Here is a 13,112-nt window from a genome sequence, read left to right on the forward strand (position 1 = left end):
TATGTAAACTCCTGACCCACTGGGAATGTGATGAAAGAAATAAAAGCCTAAATAAATCACTACTATTATTCTGACATTTCACATTCTTAAAATAAAAGTGGTGATCCTAAGACAGGGAATTTTTAGTAGGATTAAATGACAGGCATTGTGAAAAACTGAGTTTAAATGCATTTGGCTAAATTCCACCTTCAACTGTATGTATTATGGCTTTACATCCCCTGCTATATTGTGGATAAAGAGTTACCCATCTAACAGAACACAGTGTTCTTTAATGGAAGCATCGCCAACATAATCCAGGTAGAATCAGGAATTCCCCAGGGCAGCAGTTTAGGCCCCTTACTTTTTACTAACGACATGCCACTGCCTTTGAGTAAAGCCAGTGTGTATGTATGCGGCTGACTCAACACTATACATGTCAGCTACTACAGTGCGTGAAATGACTGCAACGGTTAACAAAGAGCTGTAGTTAGCTTCAGAATGAGTGGCAAGGAATAATTTATTCTTAAATATTTCAAAACTCAAAGCACTGTATTTTGGACAAATCATTCACTAAACCCTAAACCTCAACTAAATCTAAATGTGGAAATTGAGCAAGTTGAGGTAACTAAACTGCTTGGAGTAACCCTGGATTTGTAAACGATCATGGTCAAAACATTGATACAACAGTAGCTAAAATGGGGAGAAGTCTGTCCATAAAGCGCTACTCTGTCTTCTTAACAGCACTATAAACGAGGCAGTTCCACCAGGCTTTTGTCGCACCTGGACTGCTGTTCAGTCGTGTGGTCAGGTGCCACAAAAAGGGACTTAGTAAAATTGCTATTGGCTCAGAACAGGGCAGCACAGCCGGCCCTTGGATGTACACACAGCGCAAATAATAATATGCATGTCAATCTCAAAGTGGAGGAGAGATTGACTTCATCACTAATTGTATTTGTGAGAGGTATTGACATGAAAGCACTGGAGCTGTCTGTTTAAACAACTAGCACACAGCTCTACATAGAGCCATGACTACATGGAACTCTATTCCACATCAGGTAACAGATGCAAGCAGTAGAAAACAGACACAAAAAAAAACATAAATACACACCTTATGGAACAGCGGGGACTGTGAAGCAACACAAAACACATGCACACACAATAACATACAAACTATACAGATGTCCACATGAATTTTGTGTTGTAGATATGTGGTAGTGGAGTAGGGCCTGAGGGAACACAGTGTGCTGTGAAATGTTATGAATGTAATGTTTTTTTAAATTGTATAACTGCCTTCATTTTTCTGTACCGTCTTGGTAGCAGCTAACGGGGATCCATTTTAAATACAACCGGAGTGACTGGACATCACTGGCTACAACAAAATGGTTCCAGTCTGGCTATCTACATTGTCAGATTACATTTCTAATTTTGTCAGATAGTGCACTTGAACTTGCAATGAAAATGACTGTTAGCTAGCGAAAGTTAGCTTGCTGACTAGCTACTTGTATGATCTGTGTAGTAATATTATTCAAATCAGAAACCATTTGCATTGCTAGTTATAGCCTAATGTTAGCTGGCTAACGTTGAACCTAGTTGGTTAGCCCTTTTAGCTACCTGCACATGCATACAACAGCTATGACAATGTTTGCATTGGTAGTAGTACGAGTTGGGATTATGCCGGTTCATTATAGCTATCTAGATGAACCGACACACAAGTTTCTACTTTAATCCAACGTAAAAAAGACAACTTAAAATTTAAGACTAGATTGAGATGGTCGTTCACATGAGATGGGGAGACAGGCAAATGGGAGAAACAGTGGTTGGAAGTAGGGATTGTTCCCTGTTCTCAGGTGGAAAGTTGTATGTGACATGTGCCGGAGATTGTTAGCACTACACCAAGGCTCTGCACAGGAAATTATAATATTAAATGGTTGATGGCAGTGGGTAACCAAATCACAGATTGCATTCGTCTTGTCCAAACATTTTGGGACGGCTGATCTACGTTTCCCAAGTGCTGGGTGTTTGAAAGCACTCTTGTTATCACAATTTCTCCCAACAAAAAACAATACATCTCCCAACCTTCAAGAAAAATCAAATGAATTTCAATATTCCTACTAGTTGAAAATCATTGCCATTTTCTTACTCTACATAAACAAAATATGCGTTTGAGTTGTGCACAATAATAAATTGTCAAATTATATTGGAGGCCTGGAGCATTTAATATCCAATTATTTTTTGTACGACTTATTTAACTGTCCATGATGAATGGCTGGAAAAATACAGCCGCAATTAATTTTCAAAGTATGCAAATCAGATTTCAAATATGATTACACTTGCAGGCGCTCAGATTTCAAAACGATTTGGAGCACAGTTGAAAAATGTACGCATTGACAATGGACTAATTAGACAACTCAAAGCAGTACTTTCAATGCGTGAGATAGAAGAGGTGTGGAGTGGGAGCATGAAGAGTCAAATGCGTGTCTCATAGCCAATGTGTGAGAGTTGGTAGCTCTGAATCACAGCACATATTTTACTTCCTTCTTTGCTCCAATGGGTACACTCACAATGGCCGCCAGTCCACCCATTAAGCCATCGGCCTGAATGGGGACACCCGTTCTAGTCATATGGCAGCATATGCAGTCAGGAGCAGAGGAGAGGATAAAGTGTGTGCCTTTTTGCTATTCAAAGCGGTTATTACGGTGACCATGGTCATTTGGCAGGCCAAAATTCCATGGCCGTCAGAGCGCCCTTTTCCACCCCTCTGGAAACTGTAGTTCTTATTGACAGATTTATCAGGTGGGTGAGAGGCCAATGTCACAAAAATTACTTTAAAAATCCTGTGCCTAATTTAATTTTTCAAGAACTCTGCAGGACCTACTTCTAATCTTGAAGCATCATTTTCTACACTACCTACACTGATCTCGGAGTGAAGCAATTTAAGGATCCTATGGTTCTAACAATGAAATTAGCTTTAAGATGCATTTGGGAAACCGGGCCCAGGGCAGTTGTGCTTTCCCATGAGTACCTTTCCACCTTCTTGATACTTATTGACAATTTGTCCTATAGGAGGTAATCATTTCATTACAACATGAATTGATATGTGACCTGTTTCAGGAAACTAGGCATATGTCTCAAGTCACAAATTCACAGGAGCCATTTGAACGTAAAATAATAGTTATCAAAATACATTTTATGCCATCTGTACAAGACTGTAACTACTACCAATTGGATACCACGAAATTGGGGAGAGAAAAAAAGGGGTGAAAAAAAAAATAAAGAATTCAGAGCCTAGTTGGTTTAGCCAAAGAAAAAAGGGACCTTCCAGCCATGATTGGCTGAGATCATGAGTGGGCTGGAGTTTCAGATTGGCCTGCAGTGTAGCGTCCGTCGGGTCTATAAAATGAGCTGTTCGTTATGCATATATAATCCTTTCTACTGCAGTTTTTCGAAAAATATAACATTAGCCATGGAGAACTGCAAATATGTTGCTACTGCTCTCAATAACATTGCTGCCCTGAATTTATCAGGCGCTAATCGACAAAGCTCAGTGGGAAAAGGATGTGATTGATTGACTAACTTCTGGAGGACGATTTGCACAATCCCTGATTTAAGTCAAAACATTTTAATTGAAGACATTGTAGTCTGATGAATGAAAAAACACATCCCCATTAACAGTACATCCTCCATATAATTCATAACATAGGCCTAACAGTACTGTATAGTTCTTTTTACTTGCACACACTATAGCTGGGTCACCCCGTCCTGCCCCAACCCAACACACCTCAATCAGCTTTAGGATCTTAGTGAAACATTCATTGGTTTCAGGTGTGTTAGGCCAAGGCCAGAGAGTGAAAACAGTACAGCAGACTCCCATGTCTGTCATGTCTTCAATGCAGACTCCTTTTGTTGCACAGTATTCCATATAAGGCATCCAGCCAGACCTTATGAAAGTTGCACAGTATACCCTTAATCTTAAAAACAAATCTAGTGATATTGTACATAACTTTCTATTTCTTCCATGCATTGTGGGAGGATAACCAACCTTCCAATCAATGGCAATTCATTTAATAGCCAACATAAATGCTAGGTTGTACAGTTTATTCTGATAATTGCGTAAATAAATAATTATCCACTATTATTCTGACATTTCACATTCTTAAAATAAAGTAGTGATCCTAACTGACCTAAGACAGTTATGTTCTCCAGTATCAACATTTCCCAGCAAACAAAAACAGGGAGAAGGGAGAACCGGTAGACATGCTGAGCAAAGAACATACTCTTTGCCAGAATTCAGCCAGCCTTCACAAGACCACAACATACAGTTGAAGTCAGAAGTTTACATACACCTTAGCCAAATACATTTAAACTCAGTTTCACAATTCCTTACATTTAATCCTAGTAAAAATTCCATGTCTTAGGTCAGTTAGGATCACCACTTTATTTAAGAATGTGAAATGTCAGAATAATAGTAGAGAGAATGATTTATTTCAGCTTTTATTTCTTTCATCACATTCCCAGTGGGTCAGAAGTTTACATATACTAATTGAGTGTTTGGCAGCATTGCCTATAAATTGTTTAACTTGGGTCAAACGTTTTGGGTAGCCTTCCACAAGCTTCCCACAATAAGTTGGGTGAATTTGGGGCCATTCCTCATGACAGAGCTGGTGTAACCGAGTCAAGTTTGTAGGCCTTCTTGCTCGCACAAGCTTTTTCCTGTTCTGCCCACAGATCTTCTATTGGATTGAGGTCAGGGCTTTGTGATGGCCACTCCAATACCTTGACTTTGTTGTCCTTAAGCCATTTTGCCACAACTTTGGAAGTATGCTTGGGGTTATTGTCCATTTGGAGGACCCATTTGCAACCAAGCTTTAACTTCCTGACTGATGTCTTGAGATGTTGCATCAATATCGCCACATAATTTTCCTTCCTCATGAAGCCATCTATTTTGTAAAGTGCACCAGTCTGCAGCAAAGCACCCCCACAACATGATGCTGCCACCCCCATGCTTCACGGTTGGGATGGTGTTCTTCAGCTTGCAAGCCTCCCCCTTTCTCCTCCAAACATAATGGTCATTACAGCCAAACAGTTCTATTTTTGTTTCATTAAACCAGAGGACATTTCTCCAAAAGTACCATCTTTGTCCCCATGAGCAGCTGCAAACAGTAGCTTTTTTTTTTTTTAAACTGTGGTTTTGGAGCAGTGGCTTCTTCCTTGCTGAGCGGCCTTTCAGGTTATGTCGATATAGGACTCGTTTTACTGTGGATATAGATACTTTTGTACATGTTTTTTCTTCCAGTATCTTCACAAGGTCCTTTGCTGTTGTTCTGGGATTGAGTTGCACTTTTCGCACCAAAGTACTCTAGGAGACAGAACGTGTCTCCTTCCTGAGCGGTATGACGGCTGCGTGGTCCCATGGTGTTTATACTTGCGTACTATTGTTTGTACAGATGAACATGATACCTTCAGGCGTGTGGAAATTGCTCCCAAGGATGAACCAGACTTGTGGAGGTCTACAATTATTTTCTGAGTTATTGGCTGATTTCTTTTGATTTTCCCATGATGTCAAGCAAAGAGGCACTGAGTTTGAAGGCAGGCCTTGAAATACATCCACAGCTACCTCTCCAATTGACTCAACTGATATCAGAAGCTTCTAAAGCTATTACATCATTTTCCAAGCAGTTTAAAAGACACAGACAACTTAGTGTATGTAACTTCTGACCCACTGGAATTGTGATACAGTAAATTACGTAAAATAATCTGTCAACAATTGTTGGAAGAATGTCCTAACCGACTTGCCAAAACTAGTTTAAGAAGAAATTTGTGGAGTGGTTGAAAAACGAGTTTTAATGACTCCAACCTAAGTGCATGTAAACTTCCGACTTCAACTGCATGTCCCCTTGTGCTTTACACCTCCAGGAGAATAATCATATTTCTGAGTGCATGATATTCAATTTCACTGGCATATAGTACGTTCTATGGAGGTTCTTAAACTGCAGTTATTTACAGCTGAGATTATATGAACATGTCTGGGTATGCTAACATATATGTACCCATTCATCATCAATAGCGTCTCCCAAGTCTCTCTCACAGTTTTGTTTGACATGTTTTGCTTCATCGGGAAAAGCCTCTATCAACCCTTCATAAAGTTTGGAAATCAACTTGAGGTTTGTCAGACTTCCATAAAATAGGATCTGGACAATCCAGAAAACATTGGACAGACTGGTCTTCCCTGGCTGCCTGACCCTGCAGAGACCCCTATCAACATCTAATCCTCCTAAAATGAGGCATGACAAAGAATGACCTTGGTGTACATTTATACATTATCCCAGAACAGAATCAATGGTTCAATAATGGAAATAACCATTATTCCCAGACTGTAGCTTTAAGCTTAAACTGCTGTCCTGTAGCTACTGAATGTCTACCCATCAATGCAAGATGGAACTTTGTTTCATTCACTGAATATACTGCAAAATCACATTGCAGTTAACGTGAATATGGAGAAGAAAAAAAATTCAATATGATTACCCTGTAGTTTACTAGTGTCTGTAAATAAATATTGATAATGAAAAGGGTGCTCAACCAACGTAAGTCGAAGTGCAATCAAAACATTTAATCACTGAAAACAGCACAACGCGCACATAGGTTAGGCTAGTATGGTGAGCGAGCATTGCGCCTTTTTTTCAATAAGTATGGATTTATTACCCATTTATTTGTCTTGGCCTGCCAATCGTCCTCCTAAAAAGTTAGGGTATATCCTATAAGACTCTGAGCTGTGTCATATGCATAAAATAACATTGCAGGACTGCAGTTGGGTTTGGAACCTGTTCTTGCGGTAGCGGGTGGTAGTGGATAGAAATCCAGCAGGTGTGGGTGCGCAGACCTCTAGTGTGCACCATGACAGTGACGCCTGTAATTTTAGAGCTGTTTGTTACTGTGTCAGTGTGAAAAGTAGGGAATTAGCAAGGGAAACTGACAGATCAATAACGTTACATTGACATGATGACTAATACAACTCACATTGCACTGAGAAAACAGAAAATCAATCTTCAATCGTTATACCGATGGTTTCATCGTTTGATTCAGGTCTAGTTTGATTGAGGAAAAAATAGTTAATGTAGGCCAACTTTTTGCCAGCTCTCTCCCACTTGCCAAGTTAATTTACTTCTGAAACAGGACAAAACAAAGTTCAGTTGTTTGTATGGAAATGTTTGCTGTTAGATAGGGATGCTAGTGCTGACCTGGCTGTGGTAGTTACTCACTAGCACAGCTTATTTCATTCATCTCAGTCGAGAAAGGATGAAACATTAGCTGACGTTACATGTCAGCACTGCGAATAAACACTAGTTAACAGATTTTTTTTTATTAGTTAAACAGCAGTTACATGGCCAGCTACATCAGTCAACTAAAGAGTAGCAATTTTCTGTTCTGCATCCGTTCACAACTTGGTGAAAGAGCGCAACGCAGACACACTGAACAATGCTCAACTCTCCCGTGCTGGTCCAGCCAGCCTTCCAGAAGTTGCCTTCACACAGCCCGGTCCTAAATCCAGTCAGATAAAAACACCAAACAGCCTACCCAACCGCTCGGAGGCATCCACATGGTCCTAAAGCACACAGTTGCCACGTTATGGATCATATGCCAATTTGTTTGTTATTCGATGCCCTCAGTTTGTGAATATCAGAGCTTTGCCTGGCTATTTCTGGTGGGCCCATGAACCATTTGACAGGAATCTAGTTGTCATGATGACTGCTTTAAGCCTATTTTTGCCAGGGTTGTCCATCCAGTTGATATTGAAGTCACCAAAAACCAGCCATGCAGACTTGGATTTAAGATATTTAAGTAGTTCTTCTAATTTTGCATAATATTGTACATCACATGCAGGGGGATTATACACAACTAGAATATAAAAATGCATTTGTGATGACAGGAACACATTTACACCAAGACATTCCATAGGCAGCTCACTTCTTCACACTTAATGGAGTCCTTTATGTACATCAACACCCCCCCTCCTCTCCCAGTGGTTCTCTCTCTTTAAAACATTTGTATCCAGGAACAATCAATCATATTAATTAAAATGTTACTATGAAACCAGGTAAGACAACATATCTAGATTCGACCCAGGAAGCAATGATCTAATCTCATCACTACTTATATTCAGATGTCCTCCAAATATGCCTTTTGGTTTCACTCTGGGACCACTTTAGCACAATTGAACATATTGATCTAGCAGTGTTCTTCAACCATGACAACCATATTGTCAATCAATACTGTTCACACTACTTCAGTACTGGGAGAGAATGAGTTTGGACAAAATGGGATGGGCAGGCTGGGTTGCGTAAAACAACATTGCAGTGAAAGTTTCACATTGTTGCTCTACGTATCGGTTTAACCAGTTTCTCATTGTAGCTCTACATATCTGTTAACCATACACTTTCTATTGAGCTATGAATGTCAGCCCTTAAGCACAGGTTTTAGGCCAAGTTCTGCTCTATTAACACAATTTGCTTAGAATTTGTGTTAAAATGTAGCCTACTGGTAGCAACCCTTCACCCTAGCCACCTATTCTTCAATCAGATTGGAAGATATACGAAAGAAAGATTAGAAGAGGACACAGGTATCATCATGCCCAGGTGATAGTGAAGTCTTGTGGTGAATGTTTACAGGGAAACTATTTTATAATACAGGCTACACCAACAAATCAAATCTTTGTCACACTTCCTGCCTGAATGACGTGCCCAAAGTAAACTGCTTGTAGCTCCGGATATGCATATAATTGGTACCATTGGAAAGAAAACACTTTGAAGAAGTTTGTAGAAATGTTAAAATAATGTAGGAGAATATAACACATAACACTCCCTGGATGCAATTCATATGGCTTCCACAGGGTGTCAGCAGTCTATGTTCAAGGTTTCAGGCTTGTAACTTCATAAACAAATAAGAAATAAAAGTTTTGGTAGAGGGACACAGCTACTGTAAATCGGATTTAGCAGTTAGATTAACGAGAATTTAAGCTTTCAGCCGATATAAGACAAATGTTTAAAATCCATAATATTTATGATTATTGTTTGAATTGCGCACCCTCCAGTTTCACAGGAAGTTGTAGCGGGACCCCTAACCTTACCCAACAATGCAGTTTAAAAATATATATACACACGAGTAAGAATAATAAATAAAAGGTAACCAGTAATTAAAGAGCAACAGTAAAATAACAATAGTGAGACTATACACAGGGGGGGTACCGGTAGAGTCAATGTGCGGGGGCACCGGTTAGTTGAGGTAATATGTACATGTAGGTAGAGTTATTAAAGTGACGACGCATAGATAATAACAGAGTAGCAGCCATGTAAAAGGGGGGGGGGGGGGGGGGGGTAATGCAAATAGTCTGGGTAGCCATTTGATTAGATGTTCAGGAGTCTTATGGCTTGGGGTTAGAAACTGTTTAGAAGCCTCTTGGACCTAGACTTGGCGCTCAGGTACCACCGTAGGGTAGCAGAGAGAACAGTCTGTGTCTAGGATGGCTGGAGTCTGACAATTTTTAGGGCCTTCCTCTGACATCTCCTGGTGTAGAGGTCCTGGACGGCAGAAAGCTTAGCTCCAGTGATGTACTGGGCCGTACGCACTACCTTCTGTAGTGCCTTGCGGTCGGAGGCCAAAAAGTTGCCATACCAGGCAGTGATGCAACCATTCAGGATGCTCTCGATGGTGCAGCTGTAGATCCCTTTGAGGATCTGAGGACTCGTGACAAATCTTTTCAATCTCCTGAGGGGGAATAGATTTTTTTGTGCCCTCTTCACGACTGTCTTGGTGTGCTCGGCCCATGATAGTTTGTTGGTGATGTGGACACCAAGGAACTTGAAGCTCTCAATTCTGCTCCACTGCAGCTTCATCGATGTGAATGGGGGTGTGCTCTGTCCTCTCATCTTACCAGACGCCACTGTTCTGTCCTGCCAATACAGAGTATAACCAGCCAGCCATGTTGATAATTTCGTTGTTCAGCCACGACTCCATGAAGCATCAGATATTACAGTTTTGAATGTTCCAGTCATTGCTTAATTTTCTGCGTAGGTCATCAATTTTATTTTCCAAAGATTGCACATTAGCTAGCAGAATGGAATCGCCTACGAATTCTCAGAAGGCAGCTCGCCCCCTGGCCCCTTTTTCTCCGCTTTCTCTTCACACAAATGACAGGATCTGGTCTGGGCCTGTTCCCGGGGAAGCAGTATATCATTCACTTCGGGCTTGTTGACTCAATAAAGGAAAATAAGGATTCTGCCAGTCCTGGGGAGTAATCACAGTTCTGATGCCCTGAAGTTATTTTCGGTCATAAGAGATGGTAGCAGCGACGTTATGTATCAAATAAGTTAAAAAAAAAGTTAAACGCAAAGAAACAAACTAAAAACACTATTGGTTGGGAATACGTAAAATGTCAGCCTTGTTCTATGGTGCCATATTAAAAAGGTAAACTTCAGAGGAGTAATTGTTAACATACAGAGTAGGCCTAACTCAATTTGACCTGAATTATTTTTATGTTCAAAATCTTTATAAGGTGACAGGAATAAATACACGCAAACTCTGCTAATTAGGAAAACTGAAATAATTTCTCAAATTTCTTCAGAACATCAACACGTAGCTTATTATTTAGCAGACAGTTGCTTTTATATATATATAAAAATGATGTTTATATTATAGGCCTATGACAAATAATAAGCATTATTGAGGGCCTAAAGACTAACTGTCACCTGACCTCATCGAAATAATTGCGTCACACCCACCCAGTATCTGTGTGAACGAAACTAGGGATGCGTGTGGCACGATGACCACAAGAGAAGCGGAAAGATACTCGAATATGACCAGATATCAGCCTGTATCACGTAACACTTGCGACCTACACGGAGATATGTGTTCACTATTCTATCTACAAAATTCTCAGGGTAGGCTGCTATTGCCTATCGACCCCGATATGCAGCTTATAGGCTACGTGTCAATATGCATACAATTACAGCGCGATAATACGATTTCTATCACCACTCTGTAGTTGTGGCCAGGAAAAGCGGAGTATAAGTAAGACTGCTGCCAACGCACCACAAAGCCACAGGTGTCCCCCTCTGTGCTTATTCCAAATGAACGCTCGCTCTCCAAAACGCTGATCAGCGAAATGCAGAGAGAGGCTATTTAATACGAACGATTCAACAATTCCCTTTGACGTTCCTTTACTGGCCCCGACCGACGCCAATAACAAATAGACAATAACCCAAGCAAATAATAAGTAGGCTACCCCAGTATATGCGCGTTATAAATGTCGGCGATGAGTAGGCTATGGTTGACGTCTCTAACGCAGATACTGGAGAAAATAAGTAGCGTCGCTGAATGCAGGCGCGTTGTTATACTCTACTGTCGCCTACCTGCTAGAATGGAGGAAGGTCCAGGCGAGATATCAGAAGCGACGTCTAAAGTACCCTTCGATTATCAAGAGATGCGTGTGCTCACTTGCCGTGTTGTATCCCTGAATATGTTTCACAATACACTGCAGACATGAACAAACTCCTCCGGCTTCTGCTACCGCAGCCGCTAAAGCAACCTGTTTGCCAGTAGGCTACGTCAGATAACATCACCCCGCCCTCGAAACAAGCCGATTGGCGCGGCGCATATTGAATGTAGGTCTTTTCTATATCGGCTGGACAGTGCTGCCAATCAAGGGTCTATCTATTACGAATATCTCACGCCTATTTGCGCTCCATGGCACCATTTGCTATAGGCTACATGAGTACATTAATGCGGTTCATTTGCATTAGACTAAATAATGTTGTAGGGCTATTCTCAGATAGTCTAGAGATATATGATAATTTATTGATCACCAATGACCATTGATTGATCACAATTCATATTGTAATTAAATATCACAGTTGAATGCTACAGGAGAAATCTGGCAGGAGCTTAACATGCGTGTTTACGCTACAAAATGATATAAAGTGTCCTGTACTCCGAGCATGCGCTGACCAACTGGTAAATTGGGGCGGCATGTAGCCTAGTGGTTAGCGCATTGGGCCAGTAACCGAAAAGTTACTAGATCGAATCATTGAGCTAATAAGGTAAAAATCTGTTGTTCTGCCCCTGAACAAGGCAGTTAACCCATTGTTCCTAGGCCGTCAATGTAAATAAGAATGTGTTCTTAACTGACTTGCCTAGTTAAACATAAAAGTGTCTTCACTAACATTTTCAACTTGTCCCTGACTGAGTCAGTAATAACAACATGTTTCAAGCAGACCACCATCGTCCCTGTGCCCAAGAACACTAAGGTAACCTGCCTGTAGCCATGAAGTGCTTTGAAAGGCTGGTCAAGGCTCACATCAACACCATTATCCTCAAAACCCTAGACCCACTCCAATTTGCATACCACCCCCACAGATGATGCAATCTCTATTGCACTCAACACTGCCCTTTCCCACCTGGACAAAAGGAACACCTATATGAGAATGCTATTCATTGACTACAGCACAGCGTTCAACACCATAGTGCCCTCAAAGCTCATCACAAAGCTAAGGACCCTGGGACTAAACACCTCCCACTGCTACTGGATCCTGGACTTCCTGAAAGGCTGCCCCCAGGTGGTAAGGGTAGGTAACACATCTGCCACACTGATGCTCAACACGGGGGCCCTGTCCCTATTCACTCATGACTGATTGGCCAGGCATGACTTCCAACACCATTGTCAAGTTTGCCGATGACACAACAGTGGTAGGACTGATCACCAACAATGATGAGACAGCCTATGGGGAGGAGGTCAGACACCTGGCCATGTGGTGCCAGGACAACAACCTCTCCCTCAAAGTGATCAAGACAAAGGAGATGATTGTGAACTACAGGAAAAGGAGGACCTTTCTCATCGACGGGTCTGCAGTGGAGCAGGTTGAGAGCTTCAAGTTCATTGGTGTCCACATCACCAACAAACTATCATGGTCCAAACACACCAAGACAGTCGTGAAGATGGCACGACAAAACCTATTCCCCCTCAGGAGACTGAAAAGATTTGGCATGGGTCCTCAGATCCTCAAAAGGTTCTACAGCTGCACCATCGAGAGCATCCTGAATGGTTGCATAACTGGCAACTGCTCGGCCTCCAACCGCAAGGCACT

At 41.3% G+C, this 13,112-nt stretch overlaps 1 protein-coding gene across 5 annotated transcripts in view; it reads right to left on the minus strand.

Annotated features, from left to right (window-relative positions):
• LOC139373302 (cingulin b) overlaps window positions 1-11,563 on the minus strand; it is a 58,270-nt gene extending 46,707 nt beyond the window's left edge. For 2 of the 5 annotated variants that reach the window (XM_071113678.1, XM_071113683.1), the window contains exon 1: window positions 11,382-11,549. The gene's annotated coding sequence lies outside the window, so the exon portion shown is untranslated. Of the gene's footprint in view, window positions 1-11,381 lie in introns of all 5 variants that reach the window. The other 3 variants (XM_071113681.1, XM_071113682.1, XM_071113680.1) reach the window with 3 other exon arrangements.
• Between the last annotated feature and the right edge of the window lie 1,549 nt (window positions 11,564-13,112).

The sequence above is a fragment of the Oncorhynchus clarkii genome, chromosome 18 (assembly GCF_045791955.1).
Source record: "Oncorhynchus clarkii lewisi isolate Uvic-CL-2024 chromosome 18, UVic_Ocla_1.0, whole genome shotgun sequence".
NCBI classification, from domain to species: Eukaryota; Metazoa; Chordata; class Actinopteri; order Salmoniformes; family Salmonidae; genus Oncorhynchus; species Oncorhynchus clarkii.